The sequence below is a fragment of the Anthonomus grandis genome, chromosome 12, assembly GCF_022605725.1.
Source record: "Anthonomus grandis grandis chromosome 12, icAntGran1.3, whole genome shotgun sequence".
NCBI classification, from domain to species: domain Eukaryota; kingdom Metazoa; phylum Arthropoda; class Insecta; order Coleoptera; family Curculionidae; genus Anthonomus; species Anthonomus grandis.
The window spans coordinates 15,984,768-16,012,051 of record NC_065557.1 but is presented as its reverse complement, the minus strand read 5'-3'; the positions used below and the strand labels follow the sequence as shown (position 1 = coordinate 16,012,051).

At 29.4% G+C, this 27,284-nt stretch overlaps 1 protein-coding gene across 2 annotated transcripts in view; it reads left to right on the top strand.

Moving 5' to 3' along the window:
• The window catches only part of LOC126742764 (C3 and PZP-like alpha-2-macroglobulin domain-containing protein 8), a 334,454-nt gene that overhangs the window by 21,400 nt on the left and 285,770 nt on the right, over positions 1-27,284 (top strand). Inside the window, exon 1 of one of the 2 annotated variants that reach the window (XM_050449554.1) lies at positions 21,858-22,020. The exons of the other annotated variant lie outside the window; for it this stretch is intronic. The gene's annotated coding sequence lies outside the window, so the exon portion shown is untranslated. Of the gene's footprint in view, positions 1-21,857; positions 22,021-27,284 lie in introns of those variants that run through there. 2 annotated transcript variants of the gene reach the window in all.

Sequence of the window (27,284 nt, the reverse complement as noted above, 5' to 3'; positions counted from 1 at the left end):
TTATGTGGCCTTCCATTTTTATCAGGGTTTTATTCTAAGTAGTTGATTGCCGAATTTTTATCTGTAAGATAAACTGGTGTTTTTGTTTATACTTAATTTTTTATTTCTAAACAGTTAAACCTGTTTCTTACTTAGTTCGATTATCTTATTATTTATTTTGATCGGATCTAAATTTAATTACTTTAAGCAAATTAAGAGATAATAATGGTAAAATTATATTAAAGGGGATACTAGGATTAGCTTTTTTTGTAATTTTTAAGGGAACAGTTCTTTCTTGGTTGTTATTTAAAATCTTAAAGTTTCTTATTTTACCATTTTTAATGAAATTAGGCACAGTTTTTATAATTTTAATTTGAGCATTTTTAGGATACGAAATATCTCAGATAAAATATTTTTATGCCTCCAAATCTATTAAATATTTATTTTAGTATCCAATGTGGAATTAACCTATTTTATCTACTTTTGCGGTAAATCCCTATTTTCTAAATATGGGAAAATTATACTTTAAACGCCAATAATTTATATTCAAAAAAAAAATCTGTATGGTTACTACTTTTTACAACATAAAATATTTTTAATTCGGGTCTGACAGCTAAATCACTAGCGAATTTGACCTAAAAGTGTGAATATTAGTCTTGTAAATATTTTAAATATTTTTAGTATCTTTAGATCTTGCGTTTTCAGCAAAATATATTTTTTTTGCATCAAAATTGTCTTTATAATCCTTTGGATTGTGTTTCATTAATAATATTAAAAAATACATGTTGAAAATCTCATATATCCAAAATTCCTACCAAAGCAAATAGAAAATAGTCGAGAACAACCAGACAATTATTATTCATTTCCCTAAACCAACTTTATCAAATAACTTAATTTTCACACAATATTTTAACCTGAAATAAAATTTGAAACGCAAACTGTCCTTTATTCATACGAAAGCGAATATAGGGTAAATAAAATACTTGACTTTTCCGACCAGCAGAATCACTTATTGAATAAGTTTTCCAAACAAAATCCCAAAAGTTTCATTTAAAATTTCAAGCGAAGAAGCAGACGTCTCCGGCGGCAGAGCGAACTCTGGCGCACTTCCAAGATACAAAGACAATTAGAGCAGTGAGTCCTTATGACCCACTTTTCCGAATGTGGAGCCAGATCATAACTGACTCCCCTTTTAAAAATCAATTCTTAGAAGGACATTGATATTAATAAAGAAATCGACTGAAGCATATGCGTACATGAAAAGCTAATATTATAGAAATACTGCTTTTCTAACTAAGTTTATATTATAGGTGTTATACGAGCTTAAAATATATGTAAATATACTACTTAGTGTTATGTATGTAGATATTAATTTGAAAACTGAGAGTAGGAGCCCCGAAGCACGTCTTGTTTTAAATCGAAATTTAAATTACTTCCGTGCACTCGAAAACACAACTAACACCTCCAGGTGGCAATTATAGTTATGACGTACTAAATTTGCTTCTGGCACACCTTTGGGAAATCAACTAGGTCGGTTATTAGCATTGCCAAATGCAACGGAATGATAACATGCATAATATTACATTTAAAATATTTATTGAATTTATCGTTCGAGTAGAGAGTAGCAATTACGTTGAATCAGTTTTATTTCGTGAGCTGTAGTAACTTTAATTAAATTTTTAATTTGGTTATAATTATATTTTAGCTTAAATAAAATATTCTTAGTTTAAATAAAACCATTGAATACAACTGGTGGTAAATGTTAAATATCTCATAAATAAGGTGACAAGGATTTCTTGCGGTGGCACCTCCTTTTAGACAAAACATAAGTTAAGGTGCATTTTCTTTGTTACCGTTATAGTTTTCTTTTACAGTGGCTTTGAACGTAAGATGGATATTACTTTTTAGTGTTACCTTTACTTTTTGTATCTTTTTTATAACTGCATCATTATTTTTTATTTTCGATTATTCTGATATTTTTATTATACAATCCTTATTCTATTAATTATTATTCTCTATTATATTTTAATCAAAACTTTGTAAGCTTTAATCTTGTTATTTTATGCTCAGTTCTTCTTTTTTTTTAACTATTATTTTTATTGTTTTTTTATAATATGCTACAAGTTTGCTATCCTACTATTATAGGTGAAAATTATTTTCTGGTCTTCATGATCTTTAATTTCCTAAATTAGATAATCTTCCATGATCTTGATAAGCACTTCTTTTTCTTCATCTTTTTAATCCTTTTTTGAATTATCTAGCACGTTTTCCAATTTTTTTTTACTCGCCTGATTAAAGTCAAATTATTATAGTTTACCTTTTATAAAATCTACATATTTCTCATCATCTCTTCCATGTTTTATCTGTATCCATTATTTTTTAGTTTGTGTTTTTTTCTGTAGGTCACATCTCGCGATCTTAATAAGTTCCTGGTCTCATTCTTCTTTTCCTCTTAACTTTTCTTGTCAGGTTCTTTTATTTTTTCCGTCCAGCCATTAAGTGTATTCAAAACTGTGATAAACTTCTTTTTATTTTTTATTTTCATCTTATTTTTTGTTATTAACCTTCTTTATGTTTCTGATAACCTTCCTCATTTTTGCTCCAGTATTTCTTAATGTAGTAGTTCCCTATCTTGTTTTTAAAATACATTAACTAGATAGCGAAAAATAATTTTCATATCTACCTTTTAAAATAGGTCTTCTTATTTCGATTTCTAGTAATCATTTTCTTAAATGATAATTATGGTTTTTCAAAATTAAATTTTTTTTAAAATTTTTAGGTTTATTATTTTTGTTCTTTTGAAAGTTTTCTTACGACGTTCGTCAATTTTTAAAATGAAATATTTACATTATCCGTGATAGACTTAACAAGACTTTGGCAGACATACATTTTATTCTTCTGAATTTGTGATCTTGGATTTTGTATTAGAAGTGGTATATAGTGGGTGTATTGGTCAATTGTTAAAGTGAACTATTTATTTTCAATCTTAATTCTCCTTTTTTTGTCAATAATACTTGTCACTGTTTTCAAGACATCTTTCAAACTTTGATAAAAACTTTCTTGTACTTAAATTTTCTTACATTTATTTTTCCCATAATGATATTTTTGTTTCCTTTAACCTCCTTTATTTTTGCTTTTCTATTCTTTAAAAATATTTTTACCTCCCTTTTTATTGTCTAAAATACATTATTCTTTAAGACTTTTACAAAGACTTCTTGTTTTGTTTTTGTTGTTATTTTTCGACCTAGGAAGTTTATTTTTATTCTCGTTCTTCTTGTTGTTTTGTATGTGTCTAATAAACTTTTTCATGTTTTATCTGTATCTCATTATTCTTATTTCGTTTGTCTTTTTTTTCTTATTTTTGCTCTAGTATTTTTTAAAGTAATTTCTCATCTTATTTTTTAAATACTATGTTTCATGTATTGAAAAATAAACCCGAGACCTGCCTGTTAAAATAAGTCTTCTTATTTTGCTTTTTCGTCACTAAGTTCGGTTGTTTTTATGTTTTAGGTTGTTGTTATCCTTAGTAAGCATTTATTGTTTTTAGTCTTATTATTTTTACTGTTTTTATCATTTTTTTTTTATTTATTTTTAATTATTTGTGATATACTTATCAAGACTTAAATCTACTATTAAGCTTCTTTAACTTTCTAAACTACCTAGATTTACCACTCTAGGTAGTTTCTCTTTATTTTTTAAAGTTGTTTTCTGTAATGGTTTAGGAAGTAATCTTCAAGATATGGCCAGGTCATGACTATACGCTGAAGTCATTCTTCGTCTTTCTTAACATCTTATTAGTTCTTTGGTATTAACGTTCTTTCCTGTATATCAACCTTGTTTTTTTCTCTCTATTTTTTATTTTCTATTAACTCTTTATTTTCCTTTTTAGTTCAAGATTTTATTTTCAATCTCGTTCCTCTGTTTATTTTCAATACTTCTTGCCACTTTTTTGAAGCAATCTTTTAACCTCTGATAAAAGTTATTTTCTTATTGTTTTCCACTTCTTTATGTTACTTTTAACTTTTTTATCTTTCTCTCTTGTATACGTAAAAAGATTTTCTCCCTCCTCTTTTATTATCTTTAATGTTTTTCAATACCCTTCTTATTTCGCTCTGTTGTTTTGCTCGATTTTATTATTTCAGCATTTTTATTTTTGATCTCGTTCCTCTCGTTGTTTTGTTTATATCTCGTGATCTACAAATTTTTTTTTTTTATTATTTTTAATTAGCTTTATTTTCCTATTAGTCTTTATCTTGTTAAGAATTTAAAATAAACAACTGACTAAAATTAAGAATTTTTTATATCACGTACCTGTGTTTTCCTAGATTTTCCCCAACCATATTGTTTCCTATTTAGAAGAAAAACCATCAAATCAATCAAAAGCGTCAACTATTAGTCCATATTACAGGCAACATACGTTAAATTTTGCTAACAAAATACATAAATTAAATATTATAATGTGCTTCATGAATCCCTTTTGCATACATAAAACCCTTAATACATCCCATATTTTGTGTTTTAATGAACATGTTAATATTTGTGTAAAGGTTACTAAATTAGATTTATATTTGCATTCTCTTTAAACAGGCATTACGCGTTTTATCTCTACATGTCTGCAGCGACTTTCAAATTAAATTAAAATACAATACGGCAGATCTATGCTAGCTGAAGCTCCTCCACAAACAGAATACATTATTCTAAGCCCTCTGTTCGCTTGTGAGCTTCAGCTCTCTAAAATACAATAGAGATACAATGTAAATCTCTATGTTTTAACTATATGCACCTATGGATGCAGTGTATAATTTATTTGTTTGAATTTAACATTTTTTCAGAGCATATGTCTTATTTCTTTTAGCTCTTTTATAATAAAAGCAATTTTCAATAAATGCCCTTTCTTAAATTATTGTTTCTTAAAATAATGATTTATCTTTAACTTTTCGGATTTCTTTAGATTACATATGGTTTTTAGCAGGAAAAGATCCAGAAGGTACTTTTTTATTTCCTTCTAACAAGATGTTGAATAAAGAAATCCTTAACTGGAACATATTGACAAAGGAAGTTGAGCGCCATGATTATGATGTGTGATATGCAAATTAAAGACAAAAGTTTCATATTTAAGCCCGTTTTAAGGATCTCTTAATTATTTAAGCGTTTTTTTTAATTATAAATTTTTATACTGAAATTGGTTTGCACTTGATATAGTAGTGAAATACCTGTAATAGTAAAGTAGAGTTGTTATTAGAAAAATTCATATAAAAGTCGTTTAAAAAATTAATATAAAAGTCTACAATAATATGTCAATCCATAATCTAAAAATGATCTTTTTTGATTAGCGAGAACTCGTTTAAATAATTAAGTTTTTTTTAAGGTTCATAATGGCTTCTTAAGAGAAAATTCCCTTAGGAATAGATTACATTTCAGATTTAAATTTTTTTATATATTCCCCTATACAAGGTAAACCTGTGTTGAACTTGTGATAAAGTAAATAAAAGATTAATAGGTAAAGAGCTGATAATTTGTAAAATTAATCTGTAGTGCTTTCTGGTGCCACTTAAAGATGGTTATTTAATTTCTGTAAGTATAGCACTTTAATTAGTGATTCTTACTGCTACAAGCTTATTAGGAACTTCGGTACTACGTTTAATACTCTATTTTATAATCTTATTTCGTTACCTTTAAGGGAATTCCTTAACATCATTGTTATTAAATAAATATAGTTTAATAAAAAGTTTTTGGCTAATAAATGAATTTGATAATATGTGAACAATCTAAAAGCAGTAATTTTTAAGGTTGCAGTAATGACAGTTCATTTATTTTAAATAATACAAAATACAGATTTGTTTTTAATCTCTCTTTTTATTTTGATACTACCAATAATATTTTGTAAATTTAAAATAGCAAAAGTATTAAACGGATTACGTGGAATAGAGACTGAAAGATAATCCTTATATGTCCGAAATATTTTAGTACGCTATTACTTAGAGCGACCTGGGTACAGAATTTCTAAATAATATATACTAAATTTTATTTGATTATCAATAAAGTCAAAAATCGATTTTAGTTCTATTATTCACGATATCTAAAAAGTTTTAAATATGTAGAGTTATCAAGAGACTTTTCTAGGTTATATAATATTTAGGTAAAGTTTTTTGTTGTGCTATTCAAACTTTCCTCTTAAATAATATAGTTAATAAATGATTTTTCTCTATTGATTTAATATATTTTTTACAATAATGGAATTAAGTTTGTCGTACGTACTGCTAAATATATGTTATGCATGTTATTGTACTGTATTGTTTATATAATTTAGCAACAAGTCCAAGTTATTAAAAGTAATATTGTTAATTAAAAAAAAAATACAGAAAGCATCTAGAAAATACCTTGCATATTCTAAAAAATGCCTTATTTTAATATTAATCAACTTCTCATTATTCTTTAACCATTTTTCAAATATTATTTTTCTTCTTTTTAACTGCACAATAATAAAAATTATATAAATAAAAACAGTACAATATTTCATGAATTTTATAAGTACCAAAACATAAAACTTACATTGCTGAAATATATATATTCTTTAGAGCGACATAGTTTGAAGTTGAATTTTGAAATATTAAGCTTTGTATAACGAAAACTGTCTCGATACTTTCTTAATATTATTTAAGTAAAAACCCATATGACATTTATATTATGCATCACGCGGAATAATGTTTTTATTAAATTTTAAAATTAAACCATCCTTTTATATGAAAATTAGCTAATGTAATCAGTATTTGCTAACTTTATATTTTATTGCAAAATACGATACTTGCATAAATCTATGGAATCGCAGCTCTCATCAACATAAAATTGTTAAATTTTAAAATGTTCTTTAAAAATTCTGTAAAAATCACATATCTATGGTCATAAGATAAGAACCAAAATTGGAATGAGTTTGAGGAATTATGCCACAGTATTGCAGGTAGAAGTTGCCGCCATATATATTCAAGAAAAAAATAGTCAACAAACAACTGAAAAATGTCGTGGTCATAAGGCAATTTCACATAGGATCAAGACACAGACCTCTACAGATTCTATCAGGAAGAGTAAGACATTTCTGAACATGTTTAGTATCATAGTAAAGCATTATTCTTAGCATTACTGACTTAGATTTAAGAGCTTGGGAGCTTGGACAAGCCAAAGCTAAACAAATACATGTGGTAGCGAGAGTCACGCCTTGTCACATTAATATCTCAGTCACCTTAATAAAAAGAACTAGAAGCTACAGTAAATCTCGACAGGATGTCATACCATAAGACTTTATTTTTTAACTCCAACTCTAACCTCCCTTCCCCTTTATTTAATCTGATCTAATTTACAATTTGAATACAATGATAATAGGCCACTCACAGGATATTCATTCTACTTCATTTTATTGCTTAATAATTCCTATACAAAATTTAATTAACTTATTTTTAATGTTTCAATACAAAAACCGCTAAGCGTTAAAGGAATTTTATAAAGCAGATCACGAAAAGCAATACTAACATAGTTTAATATGAATATTCCTTAGAGTGACGTGGGTAGGGAAATTTGAAATATATCATTTCCTAATCTTTATTCAATTTTTTGCATTTTCGTTACGAAAAAAATTTATATTAAAATTATATCATATTTAAGGACTAAAAAATGTAATATCTGACATTTATCAAGAAAAGCCCAGTTTATGACGCAAATAATCCTTGTTCTGACATTTGGATCCTGCAAAAAATCCCACAAACCTAATACGAATTTATGTGTGCTTATATACCAGCTTTCTGTTTTGCTTTGCTTCTCATAAATTTCCTCTTAAGCTTTATACGAATTGATCGGTGCGGTTTAAAAAAACGAGCAAAATATGAGTGGTAGGAGTTCATATTTTTTGATGCTATCTAACTTTTCATATTTATATTTCCTAGACCTAGTAATTTTTTAAATAAAAACGTCTTTTAGATTCTTTATATCACTGACTTTTATTTCGTTACTGTTATTTGTCAGTACATTTTCGAAAGGGATATTTGATTAAAAAAATATTTCACTTTTCTGGTCACGTCCGCAGTCGAGTTGGTCCAAGAATTCGCAAAAGTTTTTAGCTTTCTTCATGTAATTTCCAAAGGTTGGGAGGACGATGTTGAGTTTCAAAGGGATACGTGATTATTTTGGCAATTGAATGTCCCGAAAAACGAATTTACAAAAGAAGAAATGTATTTTAAACTTTTATAAGATCGGTGTAATGGAAAATATAACCTTTTATTCGAAAATCACTAGTTTCTTATTTATTCTAATATAAAATTAGATATTTGGTATTTATTAACTAGTATATAAAAAACATGAAAATATTCCAACAGAAAAGAGAATTGGTGATTTTGTAGACTCTCTAATATAAAGTCGTTATTTATTAAATATATAATGATTTACTATTATTATTTAAATATTATAATTTACAAAACAGAATTTGCTTTAGCGTAGAAAAATATTTAAAAAAAATTCTTTTAAGATTATCAAAAAAACAGTTTTTAAAATGCACCCTTCGGTTTTTCACCCTTAAAATGGAAATATATACAATACTACTTTGTGACTGGGCATATAAACATGAGTAAGGGTTTGAACAATTTGTTTCACAGGGGTGTTATCGTAAGGAAGAAAGCAATTATTTGACTTTGAAGGGAAACGTAGATTTTTAAAAGCTACAACCAAAAATTATAGTGAAGCATATCCTACCGGTTTTAAATTATTTTTTTGGTATCTTTTTGAACACATTTGGACTTAAATGTAAAAGAAAAAATGGATCAGGATCTTTTTTTATTACAATTTAATTTATTTTTATTATTTTTTTCTTAGATTTATTATAAATTTTTTTTAATGCTTTGCTAACTTTGCTAATAACAAACAAGATTTCTGGGATATTCGTACAATCATACTATGATAATTTAAATGTTTAGTAAATTGCAGCTGTATTTAGAGTATTTTTAGTTAAATTTTAAATCAAATCAATAAAACATAATTTTTTATTGACGCAATTAATTTTACTTTATTAATTAATGCGCAGGTATAAAACAAATATATATATATATAAGATCTAATCTTTCTATAGTACTATCGAACAATGGTTTACATTTATTTATAGGTTTATGCTCCTTAGTAATAATGGATTCTTAAGAATATGTTTTTCATCATTGTTAAAATTAATTAAATAAAAGGAAAAATTCAAAATAATTGATAAAAAAGATTTTCTAAATCAAAAATTGCATTTTCAAATTTAAATTTAAGCAAACTTTTACAAATAAATAAATGCAAAATGAGAAACTAATGTAATAAAAATTAAAGTTGATATTTTAATATTTGGATTTTTTCTCATCTTATCAGGTTTTAAATAGGCCAAAATTAACCAACCAACAGTAAAATTCATAAAATATGCAGATTTGAAGAATCAAAACTGAATCTTAGAATTAAAAAAAAAATCATTTTCTAAATGAAATTCAATAAAAATTAAAATATATATAAAATAAAATATAAAAAATTATTTGTAGAAATTAGAGTAGCTTAGATAAACTCTAGCTTAGAATAGTGAAAGAAAGAAACTATAGCGTTTTTACTTTTGTGGGTTGATTAATAAAATAATTAGCTTTAAATTCTCAACTTTTATTAAATTTTTTAGTATAAATTAAATAGGAAAAAATATTAGCCTAATAATACAAATCTACAAATCCTTCTCTAGGCTTATAAGCTATAACTATATAAGCTAAAGCGGTTTTCTTCCGTGATTTATGGATTTTGGAAATGGTTAAAACTCTTGTCACGAGATGGCTTTAGATCGAGTTGACCGTTGATACTAAGTTATAATCCTAGACAGTGAACGATCATGCTATCTTCTTTTTTTCATCAAGGGAATTACCGTATGTTTTCTTTCAATTTATAGTGACCCGGCTTTGTTGCCATTGTTTTTTATAATTTTTATCTTCTACTTGGGAATAAAATGTTTTGGTAGTGGGTTATATTAATAATATAATTTTGCTTAAAACTAGCTAGTGAAGAACTAAAAAGATATAGTGAAAAAGAGTTTATAATTTTTGCTGCAATATGCGACGGTATGGACACAGTCTTTACTCTTCCAGGTTCTTTATGTTAGGTTCATTTTATTAATGCGAACAATTCTTCGCTAATACATACTAATCCATTTTGATCAATGTAATAAAGGTAAAATAAGTTCTTTTCTACAAATGACATAATTTAAACGTAAACATGAATTCTATACATTTTGAATTCTTCTAGATTTGAAACTGTCCAGGCAAGGTCTATACATGAAACGTCATCACAGTGATTAAAATGGCTTAGCACCAAAGAATCGCAAAGCAATATTTTAACATCCTTTTCTAGAAAATAACGCTTGAAATAAATGAGCCGAAGAGTTAAATAGGCCTGCTTTAAATTTGAAGTTATGTATTTCCGAAACCTCAAATCACTATCAACTTCCAAACCCAAACTCTTGGCAAGTGTCACACAAGGTATTTGCACATTGTCAATTTTAAGATTAAGCCTTTTTCTATACGATTTTATTTGATAGTTCATTTCCAAAAATAATAGTTCGATTTAGAAGAATTAATTTTCAAGTGACGACAAATTGACAAATTTTCAGTTTACCTTAAGGTCAAGATTTATATGCTCGTTAGCAATATCGACTTTACTGATATGGAAAGAATAATACAGCTATATAGAGTATCATCAGCGTATAAATGATAATTACAAAACTAAAGACTATAAATAAAGTTAGAAGCATCAATTGTTTAGAGCAGTAGATCCAATACGGCTCCCTGTGGTACCACAGTGCTCTCCAAGATGATTAGAAATCCTTTTTTAATATATAACGTGCTATGATTTATTTGTTAGGATCGATTATATAAGTTGTGCAGATGACATGCTAGGACCAATGTATTGCAAAATTGATAGAAAGAGAGTAATTAATCATGTTAAAAGATTTCATATAGTTCAAAAGGATTATAGCACTTGTTTTTCCTTGATCAATTAACTTAATTAAATTGTCAGTAACAGTATCAGTGCCATTGTGGGGGAGCAGCGATAACCAGGGCGAAAACCGAATTGTTCAGAATGTATGCTCTTGTTTAATTTTAGATAACTTTTTCGAAAATCTTGGACATTGCCGGAAGAATATAGACCCATAGATGATTAAAGTCAGTTGGTTTATTAATTTTTGATAAAGGATTTGCATAGGGATGCTTCCAAAAATTCGGAAAATATCCTATTTCAATGCAGAAGAACTGTATGAGGGCAGCAAAGTTGAATCAGGTAGGAGTTTATTTGGTCCAAACCAAAGGCCTGGCTTTTAATATTAAATATTATATTACCTGCTTCTTCCTCTTCCACTGACTCAAAAGTAAAAGTAATAGTAATGCCATCTTTAATATTAGTACTATAAAACTAAATCAAATTATTATCTAGTTGATATGAAACCAGTGCCTGTTTGATAAAATAACATTGTAAATTGTCAAGGTTTTCAGTCAAATTCTTAGAAATTTTATAATTTTCCGATTTTTTCAAATTAAGTTTTTCCAGCTTTGCCTATTTTTCCTTTATAGTTGAATTTATGAACTTAGTTCTTAGATAAGCTTTTTTTTTCAGCTCTTATAGCAAAGGTTATATAATTTTTCAATTCTTTATAATAAGAGAAATATGGCCGGCAAATTAGACAGTTCATAACGTCTTAAGGTCTTCTTGCTTAGGTTTTGTAGGAGTTTATTATTTTCAGTTATCCAAGACGCGTAATTTTGTTTTTTGTAGCATCAATATCAAATATTTTAAATATCTTATTATCTTTCTCTATTATATATAAGATTTCCTCTGAAGGACATATAGATAATTCACGATTAAAATTATTTAGGTTAATACTTTTAAGAGGTCTATATTTAATATTTTTAGGTTTTTACGTTTAATCTGAAGATAGATGGAAAAATTATCAGCAATCTATCTGAACAATATTAACCTCAGACTTGTTAACAATTTTTGAATTATAAAATATTAAATCAATTAGATGAGCGGTTAGTAATACTACTAGGTTGCCTTTCGTCAAACACCTCTGCTATACCTTCCAGTTTTTTTACATTATTAAAAGCCAATGTTACCATTTGGAGGTCTATATGTAATCCCAAGAACATAGACTACATTACAATAACTAAGTTGAACCCACATAAGCTCAACAAATCCAAAATCACCAGAATTAAAAAATTTATATTTTATACCATCTTTAATATAAAGTGCAACGCCACCGCCTCTACGGTTATTTAATCGATCTTGTAAAATAAAAGTAAACCCGTCAATATTCGTAATGTCATTATCGATATTTTGGGAGAGCCATGTTTCTAATACTCCAATAACATAAAATTTTGAGTATTACACATTATGTTTGGCATCATTGTTAATGATGAGTGGGGAATTATTAATTTTAACAGTAAAAAAAACCGAAAATCGGGACTTAGAGACGAAATAAAACACGCTCACCACTGAGAAACAACTACCTGATTGACTTAGGACGAATATCGTTTAAAAACCCTAAGGTTGTCAAATTGCCTGTTGCTAAAAAAATGTCTAGAGAGCTTTACATATTCGAAGAGTGACGCACTTTCTTAAAAATCTGAAAGTTGGCCCTATTCTGACGTAACACGTAGTTTCCTTTCGTCATTCTTTCAGACGATGTGCCTACCATGTGTATACTAACTAATGCTTAGACTCTCCTAAAATCTTGAGATAAGGCTCTTTTATCGTCGATTTTCTGTAGAAACTATACTTAGGTTCTACGTGTTTCTTTAAGAGTCTGTAGCGGAACGACCTCTACTTTGCTATAGTTTGTTCTATTAGAATATCGGGCGTCTTAAATATTTTCTTTATTTGTGGAAATGTATGACATTCTTTAAACCCTACATTTCTGCTCGGAGTATTCTTATGATTATTACTTCGTTTGTCACCATTTAATAAAGAAGTGTGGCGCCTTTGACTCCGTGATTCCGTTAAAGGGTTTAATCCGGGTCAGTGCTTTTATTATTGAAAGGTAAGGTTGCAACTGTCCTGTTTCTTGGCTAGTAATTTATACTATCTATTTTATTATTGAAAGGTGTTAAAACTAAGCCCGTAACTGAGGTAAATAAACTGAGATTTCCCTACATTAGTGGTTTCTTTGACCTACGAACCCCCGGGACTAAAAATCCCATTACAACTTGGCTGCCCAACTGGGACAAAGAATCCACGTCTATGGGTAATCCACGACCTCCAGTAGTTCATTCACCGAGGAACTTAAGATCTCGAAGACCATCAAACATGGATGGATCTAGGAACTTTTTAATCGAAGAGAGGAATACGACAGGACCATTACCGACAGTCGCTTCGGGGGCGAGTCCAGAAGACAACGCATCTACAGGAGCAGGCCAAATAAACACCTCTACGAGAGCGAGTGCGGAAACGGGCGCAATCCGTAGAAATAATGGACAAACAGCCGCAGCAAGAGGGTTGCCGTCATACCCGGAACCCCCAGGAACACCGATTATAGCGTCTGCTACAGGTAACCCCTCTCCAAACTATTATCAGGGATTTAACAGCCAACCATTTTTATCAACGATGGGTCCAGCTACTAATCAATGTAATTTTATTCATCAACCACCGTTACAAAATATCCATAACATATTAAATTCAGATATTTTTAGTAGTGTAGGAGATTTCGATAATAACGGTAGCATTCATCCTATTGATTTTGTAAACCAAATTGAATTTGTCTGTAGAGCATATCAGGTACTATTTAACCAAATTAGTTTTTTACTAGTTAAGAAATTTATAGGAAAGACAAAGTCTTGGGCTGAGTCTTTTCTTACAACATTTATTGATTTTTATAGTTTTAAGACAGCTTTTGTTAATTTTTTTTGGAATGAGACAAGACAGTTGGACGTGACCTTTCAAATAAAAGCTGCGCGTTATGAGGGTGGTTCATATTCAGAGCATTTTACTAAGTATATAGCAATGGCAAAACACTTACAACCGGCTTTTTCCGAAATTTCACTGATTTGCATTATAGCCAGGCATTTTCCACCTCATATTTCGTCCCTTTTAGTGGGCATAAATAATTTTTCGGATGCATTAGCAAGGCTACAACAGGCCGATTGTTTTAGCTCAAATTATAATAATAGTAATAATACTTATGGTTCAGCTGGTGGAAACTGTCGCTACTCATATCAATCAAATATGCCTCAAAGGAGTGAAAAGTCGGAAAGACCACCATTTCTAAGTGGTAATTTTAATAAACATGGGCCTAAACAAAATGTCCGGACCGCGACCATAGGTCTCCACCAAGATATTTTGGAAGAGACGCAGGAAAACTAGAAAGATCTCTGTCTTTCCGCCCGGAGGCAGAGCAGATAAAATTAAAAGGGGCCATGAATTGTAATTATAATAATAATAATCCCATTGATGAATTGTTGTATGAATGTGATTTTGAACACTCAGTTTTAGACACACGTTCTCCAGTGATTTCTCTTAAAATTTTCAATTTTAATTTTCCAGCGCTTATTGATACGGGATCAGAATGTTCGTGTTTATCTGGAGAAGTTTACGAACAACTCGGAAATCTGCAAAATCAAATACCATCTTTTTCAGTAACGGGTGTAAAGATTACTGGGGCTTTTAAAAGTAATGAAAAGCGGGTAACTCAGCAATTACTTGTGGAATTTTTAGTTTTGGATAAGTACATGTTTATTCATGAATTTTTACTAATTTCAAATTTATTATATCCTATTATTTTGGGTGCAGATTTTTTACGTATAGTAAACGCTAAAATAAACTTAAAAGATAATTTAATTTCGGTGTATATTGATAAACAAGAGATTAACATTCCAGAGATAAACGTTCAACACGAGTATGAAGTGCCAAGAGAATTGTTAAATATTCGACCGGTCGCTGTACGCAAAAATAGTTTTAAAGATAACAATGTTGTTATTAGTGAAAGAAACATTTCTTTCAATACCGAGTTCATAGATTCTTTGAATTATCTTTTCGACACACAAAAGCTTGGCCTGAAAAATATTTTAAATAAATTTAAACACATATTTTCGGATATCCCCGGTAGAACAAACTTTTATACACACGAAATAAAATTATTTGATGAAACCCCGTTTAAAATTAAACAGTACCCGATACCAATGGCGCATCGCGAAGCGGTGTTTCGTGAAATCGATAAAATGGTAAGCTGGGGTATTATTGAGAGGGCCGCTACCGCTTACGTGAGTCCGCTGCTGTGTACAGTCAAATCTGACGGGAATGTCCGAGTATGCTTGGATGCTCGCCATTTGAATACACGTATGGTGAAGGATCATGAAATGCCGCGTCCTATAGATGAAATTTTAAAATTGTTTTCTGGCGCGAAATTTAAAACTTGTTTGGATTTATCGGCGGGTTATTGGCAAATTCCTTTATCTGAAAATAGTAAAAAATATACTGGGTTTTTAGTAGGAAATAAAACTTACGTGTTTAATGTCTTACCTTTTGGTATTTGTACTGCCGTAGGGTCTTTTTCAAGAGCGATTTCAAAAGTAATAGGGGATTCATGCGCGGAATTTTGTGTAAATTACTTAGATGATCTTCTTGTTTTTTCGAGGACTTTTGAGGAACACATGGAACATTTGAGCGAAATTTTTGAAAGATTAGCGAACGCCGGGTTTACACTTAAGTTTAAGAAATGTTCTTTTGTACCGGAATGTTTATCGTTTTTGGGATATACTTTAACCACCGAAGGAATAAAGCCAGATAAATCGCGAGTTGAGGCAATCGAATTTTTTCCGCGACCAAATAATAAAAAAGAGGTACAGTCTTTTTTGGGACTCTGTAATTTCGATAGAGCGTTTTGCGCTCAATTTTCTACACTGACAGAACCACTTACGCAGTTATTACGTAAGTCCTCTAAGTGGAACTGGAAAGAAGAGCAAGAAATTTCCTTTTTAAAATTAAAACAAAAGTTAACCAACGATGTGCTCTTATATCATCCCCACGAAGGTTTTGAATATTGCGTTCAGACTGATGCCAGTGACGTAGGATTGGGGGCACAGCTTTTCCAAAATATCGAGGGCAAAAGAAAGGTTATTGCTTATGCAAGTCGTCTTTTGCTAGACAGAGAAAAAAATTACAGTTCTTGTGAGAAAGAGGTATTAGCTATCGTTTGGGCAGTACATAAGTGGAGGATATTCCTTTTGGGAAGGCATTTCCAGGTTTTCACAGATAACAAAGCATTAGTATACATCCAGTCTTGTCGGCTGCTCACTCCACGAATTTCTCGATGGGCTCTTGCTCTGCAAGAGTTTGATTATACGATTCATTATGTTAAGGGCTCTGAAAATATAATTGCAGATACTTTGTCTCGATACCCTCATTCTAGGTTATCGACTCCATCGAGCAAGCGATTTAGACTGATGTCCTCCCTCTGTTGTTCTGGGGAATTTACGAGTCAACTGAGAGATTTGAGTAAACTTCAATTGAGTGATCCTGTTTTCGGTGAGATTATTAGATCCTTGCAAAAGGGTAATTTAATTAAGCAATACGTAATGCATGGGGATCTGTTGTTCATCCGTAAAGCTTTCGATGATCCGTACGTTTTGTGCATACCATCAGTTTTACAGGAAGCTTTTATCCAGCATTATCATGAAACTCTGGGGCATTTTGGTGTGTATAAGACTTGGACATTGCTACGGCGGGATGTATGGTGGAAAAATATGTATAAAGGAATTAAAAGCGTTGTGAAGAAATGTGACATCTGTCAAAGAACAAAAGTTTCTATTCTGGCGAGGCCTCCTTTAAAATCAATCATCGCTAATAAAGTTAATGAGTTAATTTCTCTTGATCTTTATGGGCCGCTACCGAGGTCTCGAGGAGGTGTAACTTATGTTTGCGTAATCGTCGACGTTTTTTCTAAATTTATTACATTGTATCCTCTTAGAAAGGCCACTACTAGAGCTATCCTAAATCGCTTGCTGCTCGAATATTTTCCTAAGCATGGGGTAGTTCAACAAATTTTGACTGATCATGGTACTCAATTTACCGCCAAATCTTGGAAGGATACTCTTCTACCCTTAGGGGTAACTGCGGTGTTCTGTTCCGTTCGCCATCCTCAGGCCAATCCTGTCGAGAGGTACATGAGAGAATTGTCTCGTCTTCTACGTACTTATTGCAATGAAAATCATCGCCGGTGGGCGTACGAGTTGCCAAAGTTTTCCGAATTCTTAAATTCGGTTATCCATGAATCCACCGGGTTTTCCCCTCGAGAACTACATTTAGGCTTACCGCCTTTATCCCTATTAAGAGAAACTGTTAGTTTCCCTGACCTTCCGCCAGATTGCCCTGAGCGAAAGTTGGTGTTAGCCCGTGAAATGTTACAAAGTCGAGCGGAAAAAAGAAAAATGTCTTATCCATCGCGTCCTTCACCGAAATATAATGTAGGCGATTTAGTATTGCTTAAAGCAAATCCGGTATCCATAGCATTGGCTGCTGAAACGAAAAAAATGATGTTGTTGTTTGAGGGACCTTACAGAGTAAAAGCTCAGATTAGGCCTTTCACTTACATTTTAGAAAATCCAAGTACGGGAAAAGAGCGGGGACAATTTCATACCAGTCATTTAAAGATATATAATGCCTAACCACCTAATTTCATAGGTGATTACGCCGGGGGCGGTTGTAGCGGAACGACCTCTACTTTGCTATAGTTTGTTCTATTAGAATATCGGGCGTCTTAAATATTTTCTTTATTTGTGGAAATGTATGACATTCTTTAAACCCTACATTTCTGCTCGGAGTATTCTTATGATTATTACTTCGTTTGTCACCATTTAATAAAGAAGTGTGGCGCCTTTGACTCCGTGATTCCGTTAAAGGGTTTAATCCGGGTCAGTGCTTTTATTATTGAAAGGTAAGGTTGCAACTGTCCTGTTTCTTGGCTAGTAATTTATACTATCTATTTTATTATTGAAAGGTGTTAAAACTAAGCCCGTAACTGAGGTAAATAAACTGAGATTTCCCTACATTAGTGGTTTCTTTGACCTACGAACCCCCGGGACTAAAAATCCCATTACAAGTCCATTAGGTTCCAGATGTGCCATGTCCGTACCATATGTGCTTTTAGTCAAGCCATTTAAGTCTTATTGTGGAATATTTCCTGTAGCTAACGACTACTTGTGTGATCTGGCCCGGGAGTGGAACTACTGCAAGTTCCTTTCACATCAGTCTCCAGTTGCAGTAAGGGCACTTATTTTATTTATTTAACTTCATTACTTAACTACATTACACTTAAAATAATTTTTTTAAGTTGTTTACATTGTGTACTAAGATCTGTAAACAATCTCTCTGAAAGAGGTTTAATTTCTTTATTTTTTATAAATAAGTACATAGCTTTCTCCAAGGATAGATATTCAACAGGTACATTTTGTATTTTATCATATTTAAAAGCCTCGATACCTAAATTTAGATTTTTCCTGAGAGTTGAAAATATTATACTTATAGCATATACTTCTTTTCTCTTCTTTACGCCTTCTTTTCTTTCTATCTCTTTTACTGTTCTCTATCTCTTTCTCCCTCTTTATTTTGTAAATATATTCTTATATATATATCTACAAAAAAATTAATAAATAAACAGTTTACTTCGTGGCTTCAACAGCCCCTACGTAATTGTTAGGATGCTGAAAATTAGGCCGTTTAATCCCGTACAGCAATGTAAATATTGAATTGTTAATTGTATTGAGAATTAATAAACGTTTTTATTATTACTGTTATTATTATTATATATTTAAATTTCTTGTATATAGAAATGTAAAAGCGGAATAGTTAAACTGTTTCTTTTCTTTAAAAAAGTTTATTGGCGATTGTTTATTATAACAGTTATGTGTAATTTTAAAAATAAATGATTATTTATGATTAAAACTGATTGAAGCTTATTTTTTATTTAAGTAAGTGTTATATTTCTTTCGACCCTTTATTCACATCAAACTTTTGCCTATCATAAAGTTTTTGATAAACCTGAATATACTCCGACAAAACTGGATATTGCCCACATGGTAAGCACCTCATTTAAACAATTCATGCCAAATTTATGGCTAACTATAATGCTCAAAAGGCTGAAAGCTGCATTAAAATATAAACCTTTTGTTTTTTTTTACTTATTTCTTTATTTTTATCAACTATCAAGTTGCTAAAGTGTACTAAAATTTAAGTAGCAGAAAATTACATACTAAATTACAAATTCCTATATCAATAATATTTTTATTATATATATTTAAAGTCATTTAAATTTAGTATAGTGTACGAACTTTTAATTAACTTACAGGGATAGATACATGCACATTAAAATATGTACTTCATTTAAAATGTTGAAATTAAAAGGTTATTGAAACCCTATTTATTGGCTTTGAAATTGATCAGCATTTCAGAAAATGATCGGATGGTGAATGAACGACATAAAATGATGTTACTAAAAATATGTACTTTATGGTTTGGATAACAAAAGACAAATAAGCTAACTAATACATATATAATTTAAGAGACACAGAGAAGCTCTACAGGTAAATATTTTAAACAAATCAAATGGAATGGATAGAGAAGATGTACACAAAGAAATGGTTTAGATGCTATTTACTAACAACTAGTTTCGCGACCTACTATGGAAAGCTAACGCGTGCTTTCCAGAGCATGGAAAATATCCTCCTGCAAAGTCATATTTTAATTTAATTTAAATTTAAAGCATTTTAAAATTAAGTTCGTTAATTTTTTAACTACGATTTTTATATGATTTCATTTTTTTTTGAGTTAATTTATGACAGACCATATGTCAACCGTCAACTTCATTACCTTTATTTAATATATCTTTTCTTGGTAATAGTGAAAATTTTCAGATTGACCAACATTAAAAGGACACAACCGCTATAAAAAAGGCTGCCAGTAGGCAGTCATCTTTGGTCATGGTGTCCATTTGCATTAGCAGAACAGATATATTTATAAGTTCATGTTAATACTATATTATCCACATTTAGTTCAATTAAAAAAGCATAACATTAATTACTGTCTCGGACACAAAATCAATAAATCTCAAATGGTGAGCCCAAACGTAAGGCTTTTTAGGGCGAAAAAACCATGACATTATGGCGCAACATGAGCCTTTTAACGATGCAAATTAAATTTTGCCCTGTCATTTTAGTGCTCTTTGTTAAAATTCAGAATAAAGCCAGGGCAAAAATGTACAGAGATTAACAAAGTTCTTGCGTCCCTTGCGAGCTGGAAAGCTTAAAGTTTCATTCAGGTTATTTTTTTTGTCGAATCCCGCTCGTTTTAAGGGAAATTTGAGAAAAATTTGATGTTGTTTTAATTACGTTTTTTACTGATAATGCTAAAAAATAAGTTGAGACGGTTGTGCTTTAAAGGTAGACTTCAAACACTTTATCCTTTTAGTTAAGTAAAGGTAAATCAAAGTTTGGTAATGAGGCTAATTTTAAAGGATGATAACCAGAGTCCCGACTTAAAAGCATAAAAAATTGCAAACAGGTATACAAAGTTTGCTAGCTGAATCCACGACTTTTTACAAGGTCCGAAAATAAAATCCTGGCGTCCACGTTACATCACAAAAACTTTCATTTTGCTGTTTAAGTTTTTCCGAAATATTTACTCCATCATGATATCCCGAATTTGCGAAGAGTTAAATTTAGAAAACCAAGAAGGCGAAGAAATGGATCGTTGCGCCCTATCGATCTATTAGGAAACTTATTATTTAGATGTTCATAGACTTTTCGACTAAAATGTTCTAAATGTGACACACATTCTGTCTCACATTTAAAGAAACATCTTTTAATAGTTTCAGGAAATTATGTCAAAAGAAATCTAAATAAATTTTACCGGTAAGTTGAGGTGAAAAAAAAGGGTCTAATAAGCATGCATGTCAATGGCATGATAAAGGATGCCAGCTCTAAGATGTATTAAAAATCTAGGTTGCAACTTCTAGATCTTCTTACAGCATGCGGATTTTCTGCTGCTCAAAAATGATTGTTGCGGATATTTTGTACTCTTGTAAATGTGGCCTCGTCTATACACAAAATTAATTTTGTAAAATCTTGATTTCTGTTAAACTGTTCTAAAAGGCACTGCCAAAATACAACTGGTTTTCGTAACCGTAGATCATTTTTCCGCACAACATAATCAGACAAATGAAATACGCACTACAAAAAACTGCTCAAACCAAAGATTCGTACTGAAAACCATACAATAAATCATTTTTAAAAACACCCTATATATATTACCTATTTAAATTTTTATTTCTCACCACTAAATATAATGTCCCTCAAAATGGCTTACTATATACCCATTTCTCCATTTTTAGAAATGATCTGTCTTAGCAGATTGCAATTGCAAAAGCAAAATTGAAGAGATAGTAGAAAATGGCAAATATCATATCCACAGATTTCTCATTTTGGTGCGGGATAAATGATATCTTATTTTATCCCACAAAATCTAGGATACTGCAGTTTATTTTACAAAAGAATTTGTTCCCTCAAAGCCATCTTATACTAGCTGAAAATATAGCAATAAAAATTGGTACCTACTGAAACAAAGTTATTAGGCTTTAAAAGATTTAAAAAAAAAGATTTATCGAAAACCACTGTTTAAAAAAAAAACGAAATACGTCAAAAGGTTTGTCAAGGAGGACAACTTTCTAAAATGGTTTCATCAACACAGATATCCTGGGCGAACTGTATTTTTTGTTATACCTGCTTAGTTATTTATAGTTGCTAAGGAAAATAAAGAATTTATTTTACCGTCAGTTATATTTGTGACAGTCTTGGAAGAGTGGAAATTTATTTGTTGAATTGAAAATTTTACTTCCAAAATGGTTTACACACTAGCCGAAAGAGTGGAAATTATTCTACATTATGGTGCCCAAAATCAATGTGCTCGGCAAACTGTCGTCACGTTTAACGCCAGACATCCGGAGAAGATAACTTCGCATAGGTATGTTTTGGACTTTGTTACTAAGTTTACTGAAACTGCATCTGTTGCAAATAAAAAACGTGATCATCTTCGAATTTTGGATGAAGCCGCTCAAGTTGAAGTTTTGAGTCATTTTGAAATAAATCCTAATACTTCATTACGCAAAATTGTTGCTGCCACTGGTATTTCATTAGGCCCTGTTCACACAGTTACCAAACTTCATAAATTTCATCCATCCAAAATGAAAATATTGCGAGTTAACTCGCAAAAAAAACCAATTGATATATTTTTATAGCCAAGAACGGGTTCAGGTATTTGACTTACAAGCCAGCTTCCAAGATGAATTAATGACTTATTTTTTCTAGAATTTTAAAGTATTTCTAAAAATGTTATTTAGGCTTTTGAAATATGTTTATGAATTACCAATCTATTATGGTCAGGGTTCTAGATATTTTTATTTTATTAAGATAATAAGCCTTCTCATATCTTTTGATTATTTTAAAATAATTTCTTCTAGATATAATAAATAACTTCTAGATAAATAAAATAATCTTCTAGATATCTTAAGTTGTCTCTTGTAGGCTCCAGTATATTTGATAATCTTAAATGGCTTAAACTTCATTCTAGCTATTTTCTGTAATTTTAAGTTTCTTTCGGGTTAAATTTAATATTTTACATTTTATTAAGATTTTTTTTTTAAATTTTAAGTTTTTTTTAAGTTTCAAAGTTATCTCTGTTAAGCATAAGCAAGAATTATTAGGTAATTTTAAACAAACCAAAATAACGGCTTAAAACATCATTAATATGTGCATATGCTGTACGTACGTTATGGCTACGCGGTTTTGGTAAGCCTAAAAAACCGTATAAAAATTAGATTATATATAAAAGTACATAGTATAAAAGTAAGGTAAGTATGTAATAATTTTACACATTTACCTTCGTATCATTTTCCGAGTTAAATTAAATATCGTACATGAGAAATTTGTCAAGAAAACTAAATTTCTGTCTCCGTAATTGTCGTGATTTGAAAAAACGTTTAAATTGATATTTTATCAGATATTTCCAACTTTTAGTTATTTTTTAATTATTTTAAATATTAAATTACTTAAAAAGCATAATTTTTTAAAGATATATATATATATACAAGGTGTCTCACGACGAATAGACGCGATCGATATTTCGGAAACTAATTTTTCAAAAATTTTGAAAATTTAGCAACATGGCACAGTCGATGGGGGCTACACAACTAAAATATTTTGACAGTTGTGACGTTTCCGGTTATACCGGAAGTAGGTGTCAACTTCGTTATTTTAAATGGAACACCCTGTATATTTTTACTTTTTTGGCTTTTACGTGAAATTCTAAGTATATTTTGTGTATAATGTCCTATACCTAAGTGTAACCGTTTTTGACATATTTTTAATTTCATGTGAAAAACTATGTTTATAAGCCCTAACATAATTACCGATTACTCCCTTTTAGTAGCCTTTATTTATTGGTTAGTTTTGGTTTTATTTTAGAGGAAGGACCACTTTAAAAGACTATTTTAAAATTTGGCTAAAAAAAAGATACAGGGCGGTCAAAAACTAGCATTAAAAATTAAAATGAAAAAATCATTAAAAGTCAATTTTTTTAAATGGAAATCCCCTATTTTTATAATTTTTTCATAAAGATAATTAGAAATAAGGTTAACTTTGTATAAGGTTATCTAGTCCGAAAATTGATAGTTTCCGAAATATTGGCAGTTTAAATTTGGCCTAATATTAAAAGCCGTATAATAACACGGCTCAAGGATTGTTGATTAGTTGGGCATGACGGTTGTCATAGTAACCGCTAGAAGCGGCAGTAAGATAATGGATTATAACAGAAATGTACACTTTTTAATTAAATTACACTACGAAGAAAACTTAAATAGCAAGTAACTTATAAATTTAATGCATATAATCCATATATATTAGCTGATTTATGCATATTTAAAGATATACTATATGACTGTATAAAGTATATAAATTAATGAAACTTTATTAGATACAATATTTTTTTTTGTTTTTTTTGTTTTATTCAGTTATAGTAAATAATAAATCCAAAAATAAAATTAAAATGAATAATTGATATGTTTTATAATATTTGCTTGAATTTAAAAAGCAATAAAACAATTATTTTTATTTGGCGGTTTTTAAACGTTAAATTAAGAATATGATATTTAATATTTTGTTATAAACAGTATTGCTCATATTATAGCTGTTGAATATTGGAGTGTAAAATAAGGATTGCAACGAATATAATAAATAAAGATAATAAAAATGCATGAGACTACGTTAGATATTATTAAGCTATTTATATGAACAATTTTAGGAATAGGAGGAATAAAGGAAATATTATAAATTCGAGATAAATTTAATTATTTTAATGGTGAATATCAGTTTTAGTCTGTAGTAATATAATATTATTTAATGTAAGTTTATATATTTTGTTATTTTTATTATCTTTGTCTGATATATGTTATTATTAACCATTTAGTTACAGGAAAACGTCCAGGGAACCAAAAAATTAAAAAATTCGTAGAGAAGAACCGAATGGGTCAAAATAAATGAAAATAAAATAATATTAAATTATTATGAGAAATATAAATGTAAACGTTTTTTGAAAATATTTTTAAAAAGTTGGTGAATAGTAAATATAAAAATAAAATGTTCGGAAATATCTTATGAGATTATCTCCTTTTTTATCTTCTAGGTATTAGCTTACTAAATATAATTTACCTTCTCAGAAACTCAAAGGTAACAAATCCAGAAAATTTGAGTTTGTATTCGAATCTACTAATAAAATGAATTTTTTATTGTTAAAAATTTGATAGAAATTTTTCACAAAACTATAAATTATTAGAAAATTTACATGAAATACAATACAAATTAATATTTCTTTTTATCTTGAACATCCTGTATTATAAGAACACGATATCTGCAAAATTAAATCTAAAAAATTTATTAATTTTGTGTATCTAATTAAGATTGTATATTTTGTCTCAAAAATTATATTAGTTCTATAAGTTCAATTAGGTGTCCAGAAATACCATATTAAAAAAATAAGTATAATAACATTTTATTGCATTAAAAAAAAAAACCCTGTTAAAACATAATTCAAATTATTATGGGAATTTATTATTTACTCTTAAAAACAAACTAGTGCGAAACCAAACAAAATTAAATTAAGAAATAAAGCAGTAAAATAACTGAATTTAATTTAATAAATTTTTAATCAAGAGGGCTAGCTATTTTCAACCACTCATCATATCCTATAAAGCTATTATAGAACATTCCCTTTACAGACAAGCAAATTTAATTTGATTGGAGGAAAAGGCTTAATTTACTGGAAACCATATTTTCTTGTTAGACTTTTAAGTTACATTAGAGCTTTAGTCAAATTTTGTTACGGAGGTATATTGGCTTCTCAACACATTTTGCTAATCGTACTTTATTATAAGCTTTTTTATATATTTGTTAAAATCTGATAAGGGTATATTTTTATAAATTTGATAAAATTAGAAAAAAACATTTACAATTTGTTTCTTTTGATTAAGTCAATCCATGTGATAATGCATTAGAAAAAATTAAAAACGTGATTAATGCTTTTAAGAACCTTAAGCCTCTCTAATATATTCGAGAAATCATGTTATTAAAAATAGCAGATATTTTTTTTGTGAACCGCATGCCGTAGTGGTTTGCCACTTTTTGGTAAACTATTTTAATTTTCTACTCTTTTCTTTTTTTTACTTAATTTTCACAAATTAAATACTTAAATCTTTTACACCTCTGCGGACAATTTTTAAAACTAAATATATTGTTCAGTTACAGATTTCTTCTACATAAATTCATCTTATAATTATATTAAATCCTTTTTTAGATTCTAAAATACTGAAATAAAGAAACGCTGTTCTAGGGAAATTGGTTTGTTCTTAAAAATTCATCATAAATGTAGGTAATGGTTATTTTATATTCATCACGTGCAAATAAAAAGTGATGAATATCATCTAATTCTGAATTATTACAATTATATTGAGAAGTTATACTTAACCTTATTTTACAAAGTATTTCATTTAAATTGCCATGACCTGCAATGATTATCTATATATTGTAAATTTGCTTCTATTAAAACATTAGTATATATAAACTTTTTTATTAAGAAAATTATTATCTTTTCAAATTTATTACATTTTTCAGATTATCTCGAAAATTAAATATTAAATTTTTTTCACATTTTTAAACAGAAAAAATCCTACTAGTTTATAAATTTAACCGATCCTGTATCTTAACTATTAATAAAGATATCAATGGTGCCGGCTTAATAGGAGGCATCTCTTATATTACCAACCAAACGGTATTCATGTAAAAAACTCTCATATTCGTTTCATTTATTAAACAAAACTCTGTATAGTTGTGCTACAAAAGCTTAATTTTAGCCAAACAACTAAAGTTTCAGGTAAACATTGGTGGTTTATTGGATTTCACATTATGATTTTGCACAAAAGCCGTTTCTGTGAATCCTTTGGCTAATGGTGCGTAATTCATTTTTATAGGACCTATATACCTTGTAATATGTTTTGTACAAAGTTATTAATTTTATTTAGGTGCTATACGTTTTCCTTAAGGCTAACCTAAACCATAAATTTCTGGTCCAAGAAAGATCTACGGTAAGCTAATGGTATTTCACAAGATTCATTAAGAAAAGCTTATGATGTGGTCTACTCTCTAACTACCCCAGTTATTAATCGAAGTGCTTCGTACTGAATCCTATTAATTTTATTCAATTGGCTTTCCGTATCGGAGCAGTAGAATATAGAGTCAAAGTCGTTTTTTGGATTTTTTGGTGTGCTCCCGGTGTTCACGTTATTATAGCCGTGTTTATTTTTATTAACAGTTTAGTAATACCGTATTTATATGCTCTTCCCATGTTTATTTATAATCTATTATACCTGGATAGTTATAACTAGAAATATATGGAATCTCTCCGTTTCCTAACCTAACTTGATTAAGTGATTTTATACAGTGCTTAGTATGTAGCACTATGGCTTGTAATATATCTTGTAACTTGTAAATATATCTTTTTAGCATACATATAATAGTCCTTGGGTATCTTGGATTTGGTCACAAATCTTTTGAAGAGTCGACTATATACAGCGTTCCATTTTGGGTACTTTTGCGAGGTATCTCTGTTATTTTTAACGTTACGGGGATGCAGTTCTTGCGACAGTATGCTACTTTAAAAAACCAATGATGCTGTTAACA